Below are 18,689 nucleotides of genomic sequence, written 5' to 3'. Positions count from 1 at the left end.
TCCAGGCTGATAATAACATGCTAAATGAATGAAATGAATAAAGCAATCAGGGCATTTCTTTTGGCACCAGGCATTAAATTGTGGTTTCACACGCTGTGTGACGCTGCCCATTTCTTCAGCTGTCACGATTCCGTCTGAGTTCCCCCTCATTTGATTTCCCATTAATAACTCTACTCATTACGTAACGACGGCATCATTCTAAACTCAGTCAGCAGCATTGTACAGAGTCTGGGAAGGTGCTGCACATTTTACTGACACACATGGCCAGCGCAACCGTGCGCTGGCAAACAATTTATTCTGTGCAGTCTTTTCTCCACTTTCGCTCTTGTTGGTCCGAACCATGCTTAATGTCTTTGGGCGAACAAAACAATCCATCTGCGCTTGAAGCAGAACTCTCCCAAGTTTGCAGTCCTGCTTTACCCATGGTATTCTGAAAGAATAGCAATCCTTGGCTGTAATTTTGGAAACCAAGATTCTTATCGATTAGAAATTTATTTCCAAAGTTTTTTTTTCTCTCCCCACCTCCCCCCCCCCCCCCCCCCCCCCCCACTCCTCCTTCTTCTCTAAGCCTTGTTCCTCGCTTGCTTTGTTGATTTAAAATATGCATGTCGCTCAGGAATGCAAGTCACGAGTCCAAACTTTGTGTCCAACCTCCCACATGAAATGATCCTTTTATAAGGAACCCGATATGTCTCAATCTGCACTTAACTGGGAGCCTTTGGGTATGGGGAGCGTAGCCCCTTCTAAAAAAAACACACACAGCACCGAGATTCCATCCAAAACCCCAGGCTTTTTTTCACAGGGAAGACATCTAGCACACATAATTAAAGGAGGCAGCGGCCAGAAGGGAAAGTCTGCAAAAAGTAAGAGTTTTATTTCTTTTGAGATTGGATTTAGGTTGTCATTAAGTACAAATGTAGCAACACGTGGCATTTGCATCTCAGCGCTATTTGTATATGTTTGTGTGTGTGTGTGTGAGAGAGAGAGGGGGAGAGAAGCAGAGCGAGATGGGAAAACGAGTTTGCAAAAAGTGATGAAGAACAGCGGTATTATTTTTTAACAGTACAGTTATGGAGCAGTGAGTAGGTGAATTTACAAATATACATATTTTTAAAAGTATAAATTGATATAAAATGGTTTGGAGAAGACTAAAGGCATGAATACAACAAACGAGAACACGTGAGAAGGATGGCGATATAGGGGGGGGGGGGTTGTTGGGGGGACAGAAGGGGGCTTTTGTTTGCAGACCTGGGGTTCAGTGAATGGTAAAGTAAATGGAAAGATTGAATAAGAACACAGTGGAGAGGTTTCATTTGAAGATCTGACAGGCACAGGCGATGGCCTCGGCTGGAATTTCTCTGCAGCTTGTGTACAGTGAGTGTAAAGAGAATGAAGCATTGAAGAGTCAGTGGGAATGTCAGGAGATTCCTTCTGCTATGCACTCTGATCACCAACAATGACGTCAATACATTTGAAAGACATCCTCTGCAGAGTACAAGACGTGTATGTGCGCATATTTGTTACAATAAATATGGAAAAGGCCCCCTTCTTGCATCGGCCACACTAGGTATGGACCATGGTGTGATTGAGGTGACCATTTCTGATTTTCACCACATTCACATGTGGAAAACTTAACACCAGTAGATAATAGGGGAGGGGGTGCAAACACCTGGGTTTTCTTCCATAGTGCCGGAGCACTTGAAGTACACAGCAGCCAGTCCGTGACTCTGACTCCATGATCAACTGTCTCTTTAAAAGTTATTTGGAAACATTCTGTTGCAATTATACACCATGCTGAGCCCAATTTTATTAGTGCCTTATTTTAGTAGTCACATTGCTAAGTCAACAGCGCTTGCATTTAATAACGGTCTCTCGCTCCCTCTATAGATTAATATACATACATACACCACTTAACCACATACTGAACTGTCACTATCCAGATCACTGACAGAGGATTAAAATATCAACCTGTTCACTTTTCACCAAATGTTTTTTTTAAAATTGCGCGCACATTTTGCATTGTATTGTTCGTTAATGCAGATCCACGATTATATACTGGGTCGTTACTAAATCTAGAAATACACTCCACATCCACAATTGATACCGTTTTCAATGGGGTCGAAGGGAGACGCCATCTGAGCATTTTAGTCATTTCTCCCGAGGTAACAAAAAGTCACAGATGTTGGTTTGCTAGACCTGATTTACACTCCAATTTCCCTGAAGTTTAATATATCCGAAGTACAAATCATGTAGCATGACAATATGCGCGGGCTGGAACATTTGCAACGTAACACCGTATACGCTGTCTAATCAGCCAGTACGATACGTGAAAAAAAAAGCATCTGCCTTTCCTGCAATGACATGTGCGAGGTGGGTCTATTGTGAATGTTGAATCGCTGTAAAGGGAAGAGGAATTGATGAACTGGCACACATACGTTTAGTATATTCAGGACAGTTTTATGACATAAAGCTAGACCCTTCATATGGTTCTTTAGATTTAATATTCCGTGAACCCAGAGACCCAGTATTGCTATATCGTAGCTGTAACAAAGCTAAGAGAGGCTGAGAAAATTTTGTTTTAAAAAACACATAAACTGTACCACAACCAGCAAATGTTCAAATGTGAATTTGTTTTAATTTAATTGCACATCAGTGCAGACAGGCGTGGAGCTGTGTGAATGATGTTGTGGCTAATATTCTTCTAATTTAGAATTTATTTACCTAATTTCTCAGCATGGCTCCTATTTTTCTTCATAATGGATGGCTAGATTGTTTTGTTAGTTTTTTTTTCTCGTCTTCTCGTTTTAGCTGCAGCGCTCCAGATTGAACGTGCAGCCAGCAATACATCATGATATAATCAGTCCCCTCCCCCTTGCGAAAAGGGGGACGCGGACTCTTACTAATTCCCCAATATGTCTACAATAAAAGCTGTGCAGCCTTTGGTGAATTAGGAGCCTCAATGTTTCGCAGATGTGCCACTTAGACCAGAACTTGACCCTCTGATTCCCTCGTAAATAATCCACTACTAAACGTTCCCGTCAACATACATTTTCCTGCATAAGCAAGCAAGTCGGTAAAAAAAAAGACAGAAAGAATGAAAAACAAACAGAAAATACCTTCAACAGCAAGCTGCAAGCGAGGCTTTTCAATATAGATGGGCCAGGTAATGACTCTTTGCCGGCCACATCCCACACTTTAATATATTTGGCTTATTGCTGATATTGAGTCAGCCATTTTTAATTTTAATTCATAGACAGACTTGCTATAGAGCGAAGCAGCAACAGTCGATAAAAATCCTACAAGCCTGAGACTTGAGCGCTCCAGGGAGGACATCACTAGCTTTTGGTAGCACTTTGTGGCCTACATACCGTTGCTATGATTACAGAAGCACCTCGCCTTCTTGTAAAAAGCCAAAGCTTTAATCTTTGTAGCATGTTGCCTTAAAGCCAGCCCGGACCGACGTTTGTTTAAAGTGAGAGTGAGTGAACCGCTGTGGCTGTGGGGAGGGGGAGAGGGAAAGGGAAGGAATAGCCCTTTTTCTGAGTGACATGACCTCTCTGTTCAAAGGCCAAGCAAGAAATAAACGCTCCTAATCTGAATGGGGGGAATTTTTTTGCAGGTTTGAAACCCTTTCTTTTGAAATGGGATGAATTTAGAGTCAAGGGGCAGCCTTTCTTACTCAACATCGGAGCATTTAAAGAGGTTCTAAGACCATACTAGCAAAGGACGTTGTCTGTTTTGCATTTTTATGAAAATTAATTCTGTGTACGTTGACAAAATCATTAAAATTATGTTAGCAGACATCACGTGGGGGGTTCTAGGAACAGACTGGACATAGGGTGGACAGAGACAGCAGGGGCATGCACGCTTTAAGACAGGGGGTCTTTATTAAGTTGGAGCATTTAGAGAAAGAGAAACGAATATCTTACAAAGCTCTCACTATACTACTGACAACAAAACCTGTCAGATCTTCGCTCTCTGTTACCAGAAAGGAGACAGTGTCCTCATGTGAACACCTTTCAAGGCACTATTTAGAGACGTCTTTGTGAATACTCACTTTCTGAAAGGGAGTCTTAAGTACAAAGGCGAGCTACGAAAATTCGCTCAAACTAAAGTTTATAAGAAAGTTTCATTCACAGTTTAACCAGCCTTTGTGTTATCACGATTATTTAACTTCAGACCGACACTTCCGAGTAGTCTTCTCATGTTTGGTAACGACTCAAATGCTGCACATATTTCAAATATTCTCTCTGTGGAGGACGCAGAAGGTTTCGCTGGTTATTCTTTGCTATTCATTCAGACAGTTGAACGCGGTTTACTAATTGTTGCTCTTCGGATTATACATTAATGTCCCTCCGAACTTCGCACGTGATTGCTGTGTGAAAATTTAACTCACGCTTTCCATAACATTATAAAGACAGAAGAAGGAAGGACAAAGGGCAGTTTAATAAGCTATCATTGGACAGAAGGAATGTGGTGGTTTTAATAAGAAACAAGAGGAGGAGGGGGAGCAAAACATTCAGGTGAAGCTCAGTTTTCTTTACGAACCACATCAAAGAAAGTTTGAAATCCCCTGCGTTCAGCTCCAAATACATTTCGCAAGTGGGGATGTTTGATATATAGATGAGAGTGTTAAGGTAAGGCGTGCTGTCACAATGCACTCTTGCTAAAACTATACAATTATACACTGCAAAACTGTACAACAGAGGCCAGCACGCACCTTCAATTTAAACTGTAATTTTTTATTCATCTCCTGCAGAATATTTAATTTGCAGTCTGCCTAATATGGAATTGCAAATATTACTGCGCCGGCAGCATCAAGTTAACACCTTTTACTAAAGGGAGCATTTCGACAGACGTTAAGCAGTCTCTTTATAATGTTTGCAATTGATCTCACTTCTGTTGCCGTATCTTCTTTCTGTACCATCCTCCATTCATTTACCAACACAGACCAATAAAACCTAAAGGAGAAATCAAACAATTTCTGTGAAACAATTAATGACATCTATTCTGCCACGAAACCATTAGAAGAATACTTTCTAACGTTTTGCAGGAATAAAGCTTAGTGCCTCTGGCATCTATGTTCTTTGCCTTTTAATGCTATTAACCGATGTTATTCCACACTCTGCATTCACCGTGTTATAACATATTGGTGTACAGTTATACTGATATGTCTTTGTCTATTGGCGATTAGCCTGTTCTGAAATCTGTATGTATTCGAAGCTTAAGATGTGATTTTCTTTATATTTCAGTGAGCTAGTTTGGATTTTTGTAAACGAGGCTTTAGTTGAAGGTTATTGTCATTGTCGCTTCAAATTGCAGCAATTTTCTCAGTCTTCTCCTTAGCATAATGCTGAATCTCATTCTCTCTGCTGTGACTTTTGATGTGGGGAGAATGTAAGTAGATGCGTATTGTTTTAAAAGTGTTTGTTTCCATTGGATTCACACATGGGATTTATTACGGATGCCTGGTCAAAATAATAACAGAATATGAACGTGCCCTTCCATGAATACCTGAAGGAAGAGAACAGAGATAATTACCATAGAAACCGCGATTATTAGCCTTAAAATGAGGTGTGAAGTAGACAGTATTTCTGATATTTTGGTTGTCTTTTCGTTCCTTTGTTCGGTCGCTGTAACCCACCCCCCCCCCCCCCCCCCCCCCGGCCTCATATCTACCAAATAAGAACCCATGACGTTTCTTGGCGCAGTTCGACCACAATTTCAGTCCATTTAAGTAGGGGCTGCTGGGCAATACAGCGCTAGGGTTATCGCTGTGTAACGTTTGCGGGCATGTTGTTCCCATTGAATTGGGCGAAGGACCAGGCCATTAATTCACGTGAAAGTTCGAGATTCTGGTTGTGAATAATTACTTTGTTCTTTAAACCAAAAACTTGAGCTATAATTAACCATCCCAGCACTGTGGAGTAGAAAAATGAGCAGAAGTTAACTCTGAGGAAATTAGATGCACCACATCAGTTATGTCACTATGCTGCTAACAACTTCAAGATGAAATAATTATAATCTTCAAGAAAATAAAACCAGGCATCGTTTGTAATGTTGTATGAACTAATGAGCTGTGATTCAGTGTCAATATCCCCCCCCCCCCCCCCTTTTAATGGTTAACTGTCTGTGCAATGTGATTATGAAAATAAAATGTCTTACATTTCTAGAGACATTTTAATAGCAGCCAACTTAGTCCAAATAAGGACTCCAATCACATTTATATATTCCAAAACAAAACGTTGGCCAGTTCCCTTTTTAAATTTCAATTTGCGTGCTGCAAGACCAAACAAACTATTTCGATTCAGGATAGAAGATGTACATGAACATTAAATGCAAAAAATAAATCGAATATGCATATTAGTCCTTGATAAACCAGTTCACAGTAACTTCATTGCAGTGTTAATGTAAGCTTACTTGTGATAATAAAGATTATTATTATAAAAGATTAGCAACTGCATCCGCTTTTACAAAATTAGGCAAAAGGTAAAAGCTTCAAGTGCCGAAATGAGTTATATTTTACATAGGCTGTGTGTACTATCTTAAAGCACCTCACTGAGAGACTTGGCACAGCAAGGTGAAATATCCAACTAAGGTTTTCCTTCACCTTATTTCATGGACAGATGGATCAATACTACTTCGAGTTGTTTGGGGACGTTTTTCTTATATCCCCTCTGCCACCTGATATGATTAAAGGTACAATTGCAAGATAACTGAATTTAAATATTGCAGAGGGCAGATACCCTTTTAGTTAACAGGATACTCATCGGACTTTTTCCGTGGCACAGATGTTAAGTGTCGACATTTAATACATTTACACGATATATATTTTAAGGAAGTAAATTCATGAACCTCAGATCACTGCAAGCACCGTTCAGCCATCTAATTAGGAGCATCGGATAGCAACGTGTCGCTCTTCATGACAATATATTTCAACTCGAAGAGAGTCCATCTTGTAGATAGGTTTTTGTGTTTCAAAACATTATTCAAAATAAATTCTATCAGCTACAAGACACAGTCCTTGTTCGTCTGCGATAACTGCACAATGTTTACATTCATGAAACCAAGACAGGCATATATAGATAGACAGATAGATAGATAGATATATACCAGAGCTAACCATCTTTACATAAATGTATGTATCGTGCACAATTAGATGCCAATGATTGACCCTTTGAAATATCATATTTGCTTAAAGGGTTTACACCTGCTAGATGTTTGTCCCTATGTATCCCATTGATGAATGTTCACGGAGTCTTTCCATAGTTGTTAGATTGTTTGTCTAAATGTGCAGTGCTGTGATCTTCAGGGTCTGTTCGTCCCCTGGTGCTGCGATGTAGTTTCGGAACTTGAGTGCTAGATGGCGCTGTACACAGCTCCAGCTGCAGGAAGAGACGGAAACATTTGTTTCAAGCTGTTTTGCTTTAAGATTTATTTTAAACACTTTCACGCACATGCACAGCTGTCCGGGTGTTTTAGATTTGAATACAATCACACAGCCCAGTTCGTTACATCGCGTTTGATCCCCCCCATAAATGCACAGTCGATGTAGATCACAATGTATTAGTTTCCTGGCCCAATTATTGTTTAGCTTTATTAGATTTCGCACTAAAAAAAACACATCTGCAGCTGGAGGCACTTGAGACCTTATTGTCACATATGTTTCACAATGGTCAAAAATATTTTAAACAATAAACGCACTTGCATACGATACATTTTATCATCCATGGATATGAAATGCCATTGAAATGACGCACCCTATATTTATAATAAATCATTTTCACCTTCTGGACATTTTGTCTTTCAATTCTCCACTTAACATCTCAAACAACCTGAGAACTTATTCGGCAGTAACACTGCCTTTGCTCGAGATCGGCCTGGTTAATTATTGATCGCTTAACCATCAGCTCAGTACATTTTTAATTGCACTAGAACTTTTTCGACTTAGAATCAGTTAACGCTGCCCAATCGAGCGCTAAGTACAATATTTGCCTGCAATTGATAAACATGGAAGTAGCTTCCCGTACAGAAATGCATCAGATTTTGGTAAAAGTGATTTGCCAGGGGGTTTGCAGGAACTAATTGTATTTATCGATCTGGCAGAAAAATTCGATTTGTAATATCAAATGAAGCTTTGAATAAAGATCGCAGAATTAGTCTTTGCGCGTCGGATGTTCCCTTCAACCTTAGAAAAAGAACAAGCAAATAAATGGGAACGAGTTTCAGCTTGAAGTAAATGGAAACCCGATTCCAGGGTCAGACAAAATGACTAACTTGCACGTTAGCGGCGACCCGATAGTTCTTTCCTACACGGTCTACAGGGGGATGGTTTCATTTTCGCTCACACCCCATCAATTATATGTTGTTGATCAAACATATTAATCAGATTTTTAAAGTAAATACTAAGTACAGATCGGCTGCTTTAAAAAAATATCATGTGTGGATCCCTATTTGTATAATTTAAAAGTGAGTCATAGCTGAACGGGGTATTGCAAACTGCGTTCAATGAACTTGCAATTAATCTAACTTTTAAACTGCTTTAATCAATCTGTTTCAATGTGCTTGGTAATGCAGAGGCGTATTTTGCGCGAAATAATCGAATCGATCTGTCGAACATTATGTGAAAACTCAAAAGGTTTCGCCCGTTAGTTTCACAATCCTACCTAACTGGTCCGTAAAAGCTGAAGTAACGGAATATCGGCCACGCGTTTGAATCGCATTCTTTGTTCGTGGCTATTTTGCATTTGATTCGGAATTTTACACTTGCCTCCCGTTCACTGTCGTGAAACGGAAAGCCGAGCAGAACCGGCCGCGGCTGCACTGTAACAAGGTGGCCCTGGAAACCCAAAGCAAAGAGCAGTAATCGTGGTGCAGTTGCGCGTCTGCAATCTCACCGCGCGGCAGCCGGGGAGTGGAGCCTGCATAGCGGCCACTGCACACCTGCAACACCAGGCCATCCTCCCACAGCAACTGCCAACTCTGTGGACAGCCAAGTAAATACAGGGTTAATTCGATTTATTGGCTGGTTAAATATCCTGTTAAAAAAACGCCATGGGTTAAAATTATTGTTCATTATCAATTTTTATATGATATATTTCAGATACCTTAATTAATATTAGCATAAAAGTGACGAGACCCATTAATTCAATATGGATTTTTAATCCAACGTGAGATATTGAATGACAATCTTCCTTATATGCCTTGCCAGAGTACCAACGTTAACACGATTTTTATCCATAAGTGAATGGATGGAATTTTACTTTTTAGAATTAAGACAGCAATAAGGGATATTTATCGTTGCTGTTTGCTTTCCCCGGCGAAATTGTATTCGAAATTGTGCCAGTTTATCTGTGTCATTAAAGCCAGGATTCGATAGGAAATCTCCAAAGCAAAATGGTTCCATCTGTTAAAATCTTAACGATTACTGTGCACACATGAACTAAATAGATTTGGGATATTTTGGAAGGGATTGAATCTGAAAGGAGTTTGAAAAAAGTTTGGAAAACTTCTGCTCTGGTTTTTGATTTTAGAAATTCCCAGTGCCAGTTTAAAATGAACAAAAAATATCGAGCAACGAACTTTGCCACTGGACTTTTTAAAGTCATCGGTATGGCATGTTTTTGTTTCAATTTTTATACGGTACTTCCTTGTGGGATTGAAAATTAGGCAAAGTTACAATTCATGTGCATTATGAAATTAACCCAAGTGAAATAGACGCAGTTCAGAGCAGCATTGGGAACGCACAAATCAGTGTTGTGCTAAGGAGCAGTTTTCTTTTCAATTTACACACGGATTTTCCGTCTGAGATCAAACGGCAACATCTTAAGATTGATATTATCAGTTATTAGAAACCAGCGTGTTCACATCAAAGAATAGAAATAAACCATTATGCAACACGGTTATTAGGCGATAATATACCTGTTTCGGCCTATTTCGTGACAAAAGACTTGCGTTTTACTGAAGGGATAATACTGGCATGAAAATATCATGTATTTTGATTTATTTCTGACTATAGAATAATTTGAGTCGAACGATTTCTTCAGAGGTTATTCTAATATAAATGTTGATGCGACACTTTCAATTTCTCCAATTTAAAAATCGCAATCGATGAAAGAAGTATTGCCTTTTATAAATTCATTAGTTTTGAAAGCGGTTCATATATTTGGTAAAGATTTGGGATATGATATTGATTTCCATGGAAGTATCAAGGAAGCTTTTTCTTTTTATAGCATCACCATATAGTGGGCAGTTTGCTTTCACTAAATAGAAGCAAGTCCATCTTTGACGTTGACAAATGATCTACACAGAACAAGAGCCATTTAGGGATGACTTTGAAGGGTTGCAAGAGAAAAAAGTGGCCAGGTGAAAAGGGTTTAACCAGGTTCAGTGGACAGATGACAAGCCTGTCTCGACCGGAGCTGGTGAAGCAAGATCTAAGGCTAATAGAAGAAAGAAGGCTTGCTATTTGAAGTGGTTAATCACAGAGGAAATAAACAAGATAATGTGTTTGTTGCAAAATTAAACTAAATAAATCTTTAAATGGCCAAACGCTTGTGAAATGTTATCCTAATGCTCAGGATTTTTATTTGCGAGAATGGAAGGTAAATACCGATCTGTCCAATATGTAAGATATAAGCATTTCAGACACTGTGCGATTATTCTTCAAGCAATTCACTTGAACAATTGTATAAAATGATTAAAGTCACGCAATTCAACAGGTCGATGAACATATATATATATGAATACAAATATAATGGCGAATGTACAGTATTGTGCAATGCACTCCTTTTGCATGATTTAAAAGATTCGCGTAGATAAACTAAGAATGATCCTCGTATCGAGAAAGCAAAATTCAATTCTAAGTTTACATTTTAATTTTGAAAGCAAGTTTCTCACACTTGGAAAAGAATTGAACATGCAAGGCTGATGGCTGCCGATTCCTGTTTACTGCATAGATTTTAACTGGTGGAAGATTGTTTGAAGAATCTGGGCAGCAATTATGATTCAGGAAGAGAAAGTGAGAAGGGGAATAGATTAGGATATTTTTATTTTGCTCTTTATATTTTACTACTGAATATTGTTGGGTTGCTGTCAGCATCTGGATATTTAGCACGAGTTTGATAAGGACGGTAGCTCCAGAGGCTCATCTCCGGGGGGCTTTAATTAACAAGCTGTCGGGAAGCTGCAACTCCTGCCCAAAAGCAAATCCGTTCATACATTCCAGGTGTAATTCAACAGATACTTCATTTCTGGATTAAGTAAGCTCACTAGTACCAAGGATTTATTTTACAGCTTTCCTTTATAGACCTATATGTATATATACATACACATATATAAGTCCCAATAACATTTTCTGAATTGTATATATATTTTCAATTTAAAGCTTCTGTCAGTCTCTGAGTGGTAACAAAATAGGAACCAACAATAAAGGGCTTAGTTCGAAAACGCAGTGGAAATTAAACGTTCCAGAAAGAGAAGTCAACCAAAAAGGCAGAAAGGTGCATCATGAAGATGATACAGAAAAGTGGTCCTGAATATTAAAATAGAAAATACTGCAAGAGTCAATGAGGCACACGGGGAGACAAAGGTAGTAGTGATGTGAATTTTTAAAAAAGAAAGAGAAAAGTAGAATCAGGCGGTTGAAAATAAATAAAATAAGCAGAAAATCGAAACACAGAAACAATACTAAAAACAAGGATAAACCGAGCGAGAGCTAGTTTGACCCAATGGGCCAAAGGGCAGAATCTGGAGAAATATATCTGCTACCAAGTGTACACATACATATATGAGGAACATATGTACAAATGATGCTATATGTTATATATTCATTCAAACTTTAGATAGTAAAGAAGTTATAGGAATTCAAAAAAGTGACTTGTTTCTGCCCTTCATTCACAATGCTATGAAGTAAAGGCCTTATTTTTCTTCCTTTTACTGTATTTGCCAAGAGATGTGCCTGAAAAGTGCCTGATTTCTGACAGTGTTGCAGTGCGCTGTCCATGGTGCTACTCAATGCCGAGCGCTCAGTGCCTGAGACCGCAGTAACTGGATGGTGTTTGACTCTGCAATCTCCCCACTACCAGTTCATAGGGATGTTGTAAATAAGTAAATGGTACATGGCGCTCTGCTCTTTAATGTTTCCATTTGCCATCACCCCCCAAGGTTTTCTGTTTCGAGAGCTGACAGCAGCTTAAATATGTTTTCTTTGAACTACGGCGTTCAGTTTTTAGATAGATGCGAACTGCTTGTGTTGACAAGTAACTTCTGCTCACGTATTATTTTACAACAACGTTCTCAGATGTATTTTGGATTTTCACATTCAATGTTAGTTTTATATATATGTATATAAGAACGTGATTAAAATGTCATGTCATGAATTAAACCACATCAAGTACCTATAGCTATAGTTTGTGTCTTCAAATGTTATGCTGGAGAATTTATATTTCACAAGTTAGGCTCCGTGTAAAATATCTAACCTAAAACCTCAGAGTAGAACAAATAACAAATAATAGTATAATTATTTCTAGCATCTAGAAATGGGTATATTTAAACTTTTTACATTTTAAACGACATAAGTTGACACAAGGATGACCAATAGAAAGCAGGACAACATAAATAGAAATTGACGTCGGTGTCCCATATAATATTTCAAACATTGATATTTAATATCAACACATATATAAATGTATATTATTCGAGAGTTTCAGTTTGGTTTCCTGAGTCGCCTATATCCTCTGCATTCTGTGAGATGTTAAATGTTTCAGAATAAATAAAATCAATCAATACTTGGCACTTTGGCCATCTCTCCAGATATTAAAACAAGTGCACAGAATATGAACAGACTTCACAAGTTGCTGTTGACTCGATAAGTTTTAAAACACTGCCCAAAAGCAGAGGTGACAAATACAAGCGAAAACGGGGGGAAAAAAATCTTGATATTTTATCACGTAAAATTGCATCCATTTATGTTGCAATCAGTAATATCCACTTCAAACGAGTTGGAGTTTCGTGAAAGTAAATCTATTGATTAATTATTTGGCTGTAATGTAATCGGAGATCTTGGACAATGAGGAGACAAGGGTCGGAAGTAAACCTTACTGGACTGTCCAGTTCCAATCTCCATTGCCTTTTATTGTTTTCCCATTAAATTGCTATGGCTCGTAATGAGCACAAAATAAGTCTGGTTTCTTTTTGTGTAGTCAAAGTGTTCCTCTGATAAAGTTGAGTAAAATGGTTCCAACTGGCTGAAATGTATTTAGTTTCAAAACGAGCTCTTTGAGCACAATGGCACCTGTGCACCAAAATGCAATGGATCCATGGATATTTGACTTATGTTTTATTCAGAGACCAGTGTGAGTTGATCTAGACGTCGATTTATTTAACTCTAATTTGAAAGTTCAGGTCCAGTAGCCCGTAGGAAATCAATGTGGAGATGCAGAACCATTTGGCGAAAGTTGGCGCGGGTTGGGCTGACATCAACCTTGACCCTGAAGTCGACGGTAGTTAGATCATTTTAGTTTTAACTATGAGTCTGGTTTAAAATATAATATATGATGTATATAAGAGCGAATGCATCACATTTTGCGACAGTTTATTAAGATATTGGGTTATAAAGACTACGCACAACTATTGTCGCTGCTGTTTGGGGCCCTTCGGAATCCACATTAATGGGTTGTGGATGACGTTCCAATTCTGTCTTGTGGAATAAAAAGTTCGTTCGGTGCAAGTGAAGCGCGTTGTGGAACTTTTACTCTGCTTTCAACGTGAGATAAAACCGACCCTAAAACACAGTGAGTGGAGTAGTAACAAACTGGAAGCTATGCAGCTACTTCTCAGCATTGGCACCAAGACAAAAAAAAACTTTTCACTGAGCTGTGAACTGAATCGCTTGAATGGGAAGAAAGAAGGTGTTGGTCTGGAGCCTGTTGGTCGAGCAACAGAGGAGCAAACTACTTGAGCTCAATCAGGTGCGGGAACGGGGACCTGGGTGGAGAAGAGAGAAGAGAACGCAAATCTGCAGGAAGCATTAGCCATATTCTTTAGAGACAGGTGACCTTCTAACACCTTTTCAGTCTTACCTGCGCAGCAGAAAGTAACCAACAGCTGTCATTTGGCTAATTCTGCAATGCCACATTCCATAATCTTTAAGACCATAATATCCCAGAACCAGATGCGTTACAAGAACATTGCGCAGTCCTGCTTGGTGTGCATGTCCTTGACCTACCACAGTGTAGATGATAGCAGTATCAAGATAGTAAACATATTTGTCCCATCAAAATAAGAATAGTTTGGCAATGCTTGTTAATACAATTTAAGATTGGGACCCTCCCCCCCCCCCCCCCCCCCAAATCTGCAATAATGCCGCATAGTGTATTTCGGGATAATTTCAGATATAACATACACTTTTGAAAATAGCCCAAATTGGCCTTCTGCGAATATATCAATATATTTGAGAGAAGTTGTTGATCAAATTTCCTCTGCGTATCAATTAGGGATAAGGTTGATCAGAGTGGCCCCAATGAAAATTTGGCATTTCAGTTGTTGATCAATTTCAGGGCAAGCGGCCCGCTGATTTATCCTGCAATGTCACCAAAAAGTTCAAATTTAACCAGAGACTCAAATTAAGTTTGACATAAATGTGAACAAAACCCTAAGATGTTCAGCGACACTTGAAAAGTGTACTGGTCTGTGTATGAGAGGCGCACAACCGCATACATATGGACAAAGGAATACTTTTAATAGCAATATACCAAATCAAATATACACGAATATAGACAAACGAGTCCGTATATTAATGTGCGTAAAAATCAGTGCTCTTCATGTGCTGTTACAATGGTTTTAGTTTTAAGGTGTAATAGTGATGATAGGTGGAGATTAGGGAAGAGACCCTGGCTAATTTCTAATTGGTACGAAGAGTATTTTACTCTTTATCTTTGTACCTTGAATTCATGTTTTAATTTCAAAATATCGAATCAGTATCTTTTTGTTCTCAGTGCGGGCAAGAATGCAGCAAGTTTAAGAAACTGATACCAATTTTGGTTTAAATAAAATAACTTGTATATCTAAACTTACATATTTAACATTTTCTCAAATTAAAAAAAGAGAATTGCATTCGTGTGAGTTGAAAGACAATCCAAATGAACACAATCCCGTGTTTGGGGAGCTGTTCTCAATAGCGGAGCTTGGTCAGAGAAAATATTAATCGAAAATGCAGAAGTGTAACTAGCAGAGGAGGCCTAATAATTTCGTGGTTTCGCCAAAATTTAAAAATTGTTGGCAATGAACATATGGTTAGAATTATTCTATATATACAAAATTCTGATTTTGATTTGAAAATAGATTTGGAATTGTTTGTAATGTATGAAACATACAACCACATCATTATAAAGTACATCTGCAGTTAAAATCACCCGTCAAACTGGTCTGTACGAAGTAATGCATATAACCCAATTGCATCTGGCTAGCTATTTTATTCGACGAATCGTATTTTACGGAACTACTTTGAAGTAAAAGTAAAAGGACTGAAATCCCCACGTACATTTTAATCTCTATTATCACCGAGTAATAGATTTCAGTTACTAAGAACCTATGTAAAGATTTCTACATCTCTTGAAGAAACACACATATTCTTTTTTTCTCTCCGAGAGACAGAGAAAAAAAAACAAATCCCCAAGAAACTTTATAGAGCTTCTTAGATTTTCCTTAGCATACGTGATAAAACATTGATTGTTGCAGCTTGGTGACCCATGAAATTTGGAGGTTAGTTTTCACTTCAGACTATAGCATATAATTATGCAAATAAATAGCTGTCACTGATCTAGTGAATAAACTCACAAACACGAAGAGTACTAGCTACTAAAAAGGTTGAATCTAAAAGGTGAAGCTTTTGCCTATAAAATATATGTTAAAATCGCAAGAGTTAATGTTAATAGCATTCAGACGTATGGCTTAATTGACACTGGGAGATCTGCAAGAACTTTTATCGTGTGCTTCAGTAGTGCTTGTCAATCAATCAGAGGTGCATTAAACTATTTTTTTTTGTATTTTTAACTGTTCTGATTGTTTTACTGGAGCGATTCCATTCGTGTTCTTCTATACAGAAAGCTCGGTCTGTAATCGGATGAAACATTTTTGTCCATCACGTAATAAGCAACCTTGATCATTCTCACTGTGTGGTTTTTCCACGGACACATGGCACGAGGCCACCGTCCATTATTATCTTTCACATTCTTAATAAAGATGGCACAGATTTAACATTTGAATTCATATGAAATATTTCTTAGCTATCAGATAGAAACTGTCAATCCTTGTCAATGCACTTGACCACTTTCAACAAGTGATAAGGACGTATGGATTCATTGACGTATATTAGCACATAATTAATATATAGCTCCAATACATGCATAAATACATAAGCTCTATATGAATGCCATCTGAACTTCAAGGTGTGCCCCACTATTTATTAATCGGTTATCAGTCACGAAGACCATTTATATTTGCCTCCTGTCAGCGGCAAGATATTTGTTTTCATATTTCTTAATGTTGGACAAAGATAATTCTCCACTTGTTAGTAATACGAGAATAGAGTTTTCACAGAAGACAAGTATCCGTTTCTTTCTATGTCAGCTTTTTGGAGTCACAATGTTTATATCCAGTCCTATTTCCTGCGATAAACTAACACCAGAGAACAATTCAGTGACAAACAAGCCCACAGCTCAGCAATGAAGAGGCCTGTAACTTATCATTTATAGGTTTCGCGATGATATTTATTATTTATAGTTAAGTCCTTTTTTTTTTACTAGTTCCTACCTTCAGTTATTGACACTAATTTTACTCAAACGCGGCGGACTGACAGGATGCCCACCAGATTTGTACAGGCTGCCCCATACATCACGGCAGGAAGAATTCAAATTATTAAACAACAGAATTTAACAACGGGCCGTAAATATAAGCTATTCAGAGAAAAACATTTTCACAGGGATAGAACACTCCTGCATGTACTACCAATCTGTACACTGTGTTATGTGGACAGTATAGCTGGAAATCGTTAGCTATATGTTAATTCATATTCAGATAGGTGATTGAGTTCTGAGTTACTGCTGCAGGCCGATAGGTCACCGTATATTGATATGGGTCAAAGGTTCCCCCATCCTGCAGTATGTCGTACTATTAGAGATCTATGGGCGATAGAATGGATCCTTCACCGTTATTGCAAAAAATGATGTTCACTTCATTTCAGGTATCTCGAAAATAAGGTAGACGATAATTCTAGTTCTTTTCAAAAGATAAAACTTATATTTGCTTCAGATGGACACCCTCATTCCCTATTAGATGGAGTGGCACTGCAGCCAGATATGATTTCCAACTTAAATCTCAAACGATATAAATATTTTACAGCACATTCTTTTTTGAACTTTTATCCTGATAAACCAACATTGTGAAACATTTGTGAGATTATTTCATGAAACAAACCTCCTGATAATAACTCTGAAATTGTGTCCAGGTCGACATGTTGACATTCCAGATCTCATTGCGCAATTCACAACTGGTTTTCAGTCCAGGAAAGCGAGAAATCTGATCTGCTCCGCCTGACCCTGTTGCACAGGTAGGAAATGAGAGGGGGACATGCCTGCATTTGTATAATGCTAGAATTCAAATTTGAAAGTAAAAGTTTTTTTTTGCGTGCATTAAACATGGTTAGCGTATTGCCTGAAATTTAAGGTCAAATCGGGAATTCTGGATTAAAGGTGGATTAAAACGTTAGGGACAGGTTTAAAAACAACTCGCTTTTCCCAGGGTTGAATTTGAGGGTAGTGCTTTTATCACCTGTGTTACGGACGACATTTTATTTCTTCAGAGTCACCAGTTTCCAATGTTCTGAACCCAACGTCAAAAAGTCTTGGAAGTAAAAATGAATTTTGGTTCAATTTCAAATGGGACAAACTTTAACATTTCATATATGTGTCCCCCCCCCCCCCCCCCCCCCCCCCGTAAAGTTTAATCAGGATCTAAACGGTAATTTTCCTCTTTTCCCCAGATCTGTGGCGTGGGTAAAAGGAAGGAAGGTTCCAAGGCTTTGTTCCCAGTTGCACCCAAAAACCCCTGGGTTTGAAAACAATCCCGGTGCTGAGGTTAAGAAGTAATTGAGTTGAATGAACTTTCGTTTCAATAATCTCATCTGATAAGGCGTTTGATAGCGACACGCCATTTTAATTCTCAGTGCAGATATCTGAATGGCCAGTTGCTCTCTCCCAGTGTCCAGACGAAATGTCACGGTGTCTGGAATTAGCAATACGATAGGCCTGGTAATGTCTCTGTACCCCACAAAGACTCGAATGGCCACTCATTTGACAGCTACTGTTTCTTCCGCTGAACATGACTTCCGCCTACAAACTTCCCATTGAAGATGAGGAAACGTTGCTTCAAACTTGGGAAGTAACCTGATAACTTGAACTCCTTCAACTGATTTACTGCATCAAAGTCCAGCAAATGTATCAACGGCGAAGGCGTACTTCATTCCTAAAACCGGTTTACTAGTTAATTCAATTGGAAAATTAAATAAAAATGTCAGAAATCATCATCATTAAAACGATTCGTTTTTTTTTGCTGAAAGAAATGTGATTTCAAGAGCATTTTCGACCTGAGGGTATTTCTTGGTTAGGCACGGAGATGAATGGTTATTCTGC

At 38.5% G+C, this 18,689-nt stretch overlaps 1 long non-coding RNA gene across 1 annotated transcript; it reads left to right on the top strand.

Annotated features, from left to right (window-relative positions):
* The first annotated feature begins 690 nt into the window (after positions 1-690).
* LOC119970514 lies at positions 691-18,592 on the top strand. Its single transcript, XR_005461633.1, has 3 exons — positions 691-863; positions 17,507-17,608; positions 18,041-18,592. It is a non-coding gene; the product is annotated as an uncharacterized LOC119970514 (long non-coding RNA).
* Positions 18,593-18,689: the final 97 nt, after the last annotated feature.

The sequence above is a fragment of the Scyliorhinus canicula genome, chromosome 8 (genome assembly GCF_902713615.1).
Source record: "Scyliorhinus canicula chromosome 8, sScyCan1.1, whole genome shotgun sequence".
In the NCBI taxonomy this organism is placed as follows: Eukaryota; Metazoa; Chordata; class Chondrichthyes; order Carcharhiniformes; family Scyliorhinidae; genus Scyliorhinus; species Scyliorhinus canicula.
Note: the sequence above shows the minus strand (reverse complement) of the source record. Positions and strands in the feature narration are given on the sequence as shown.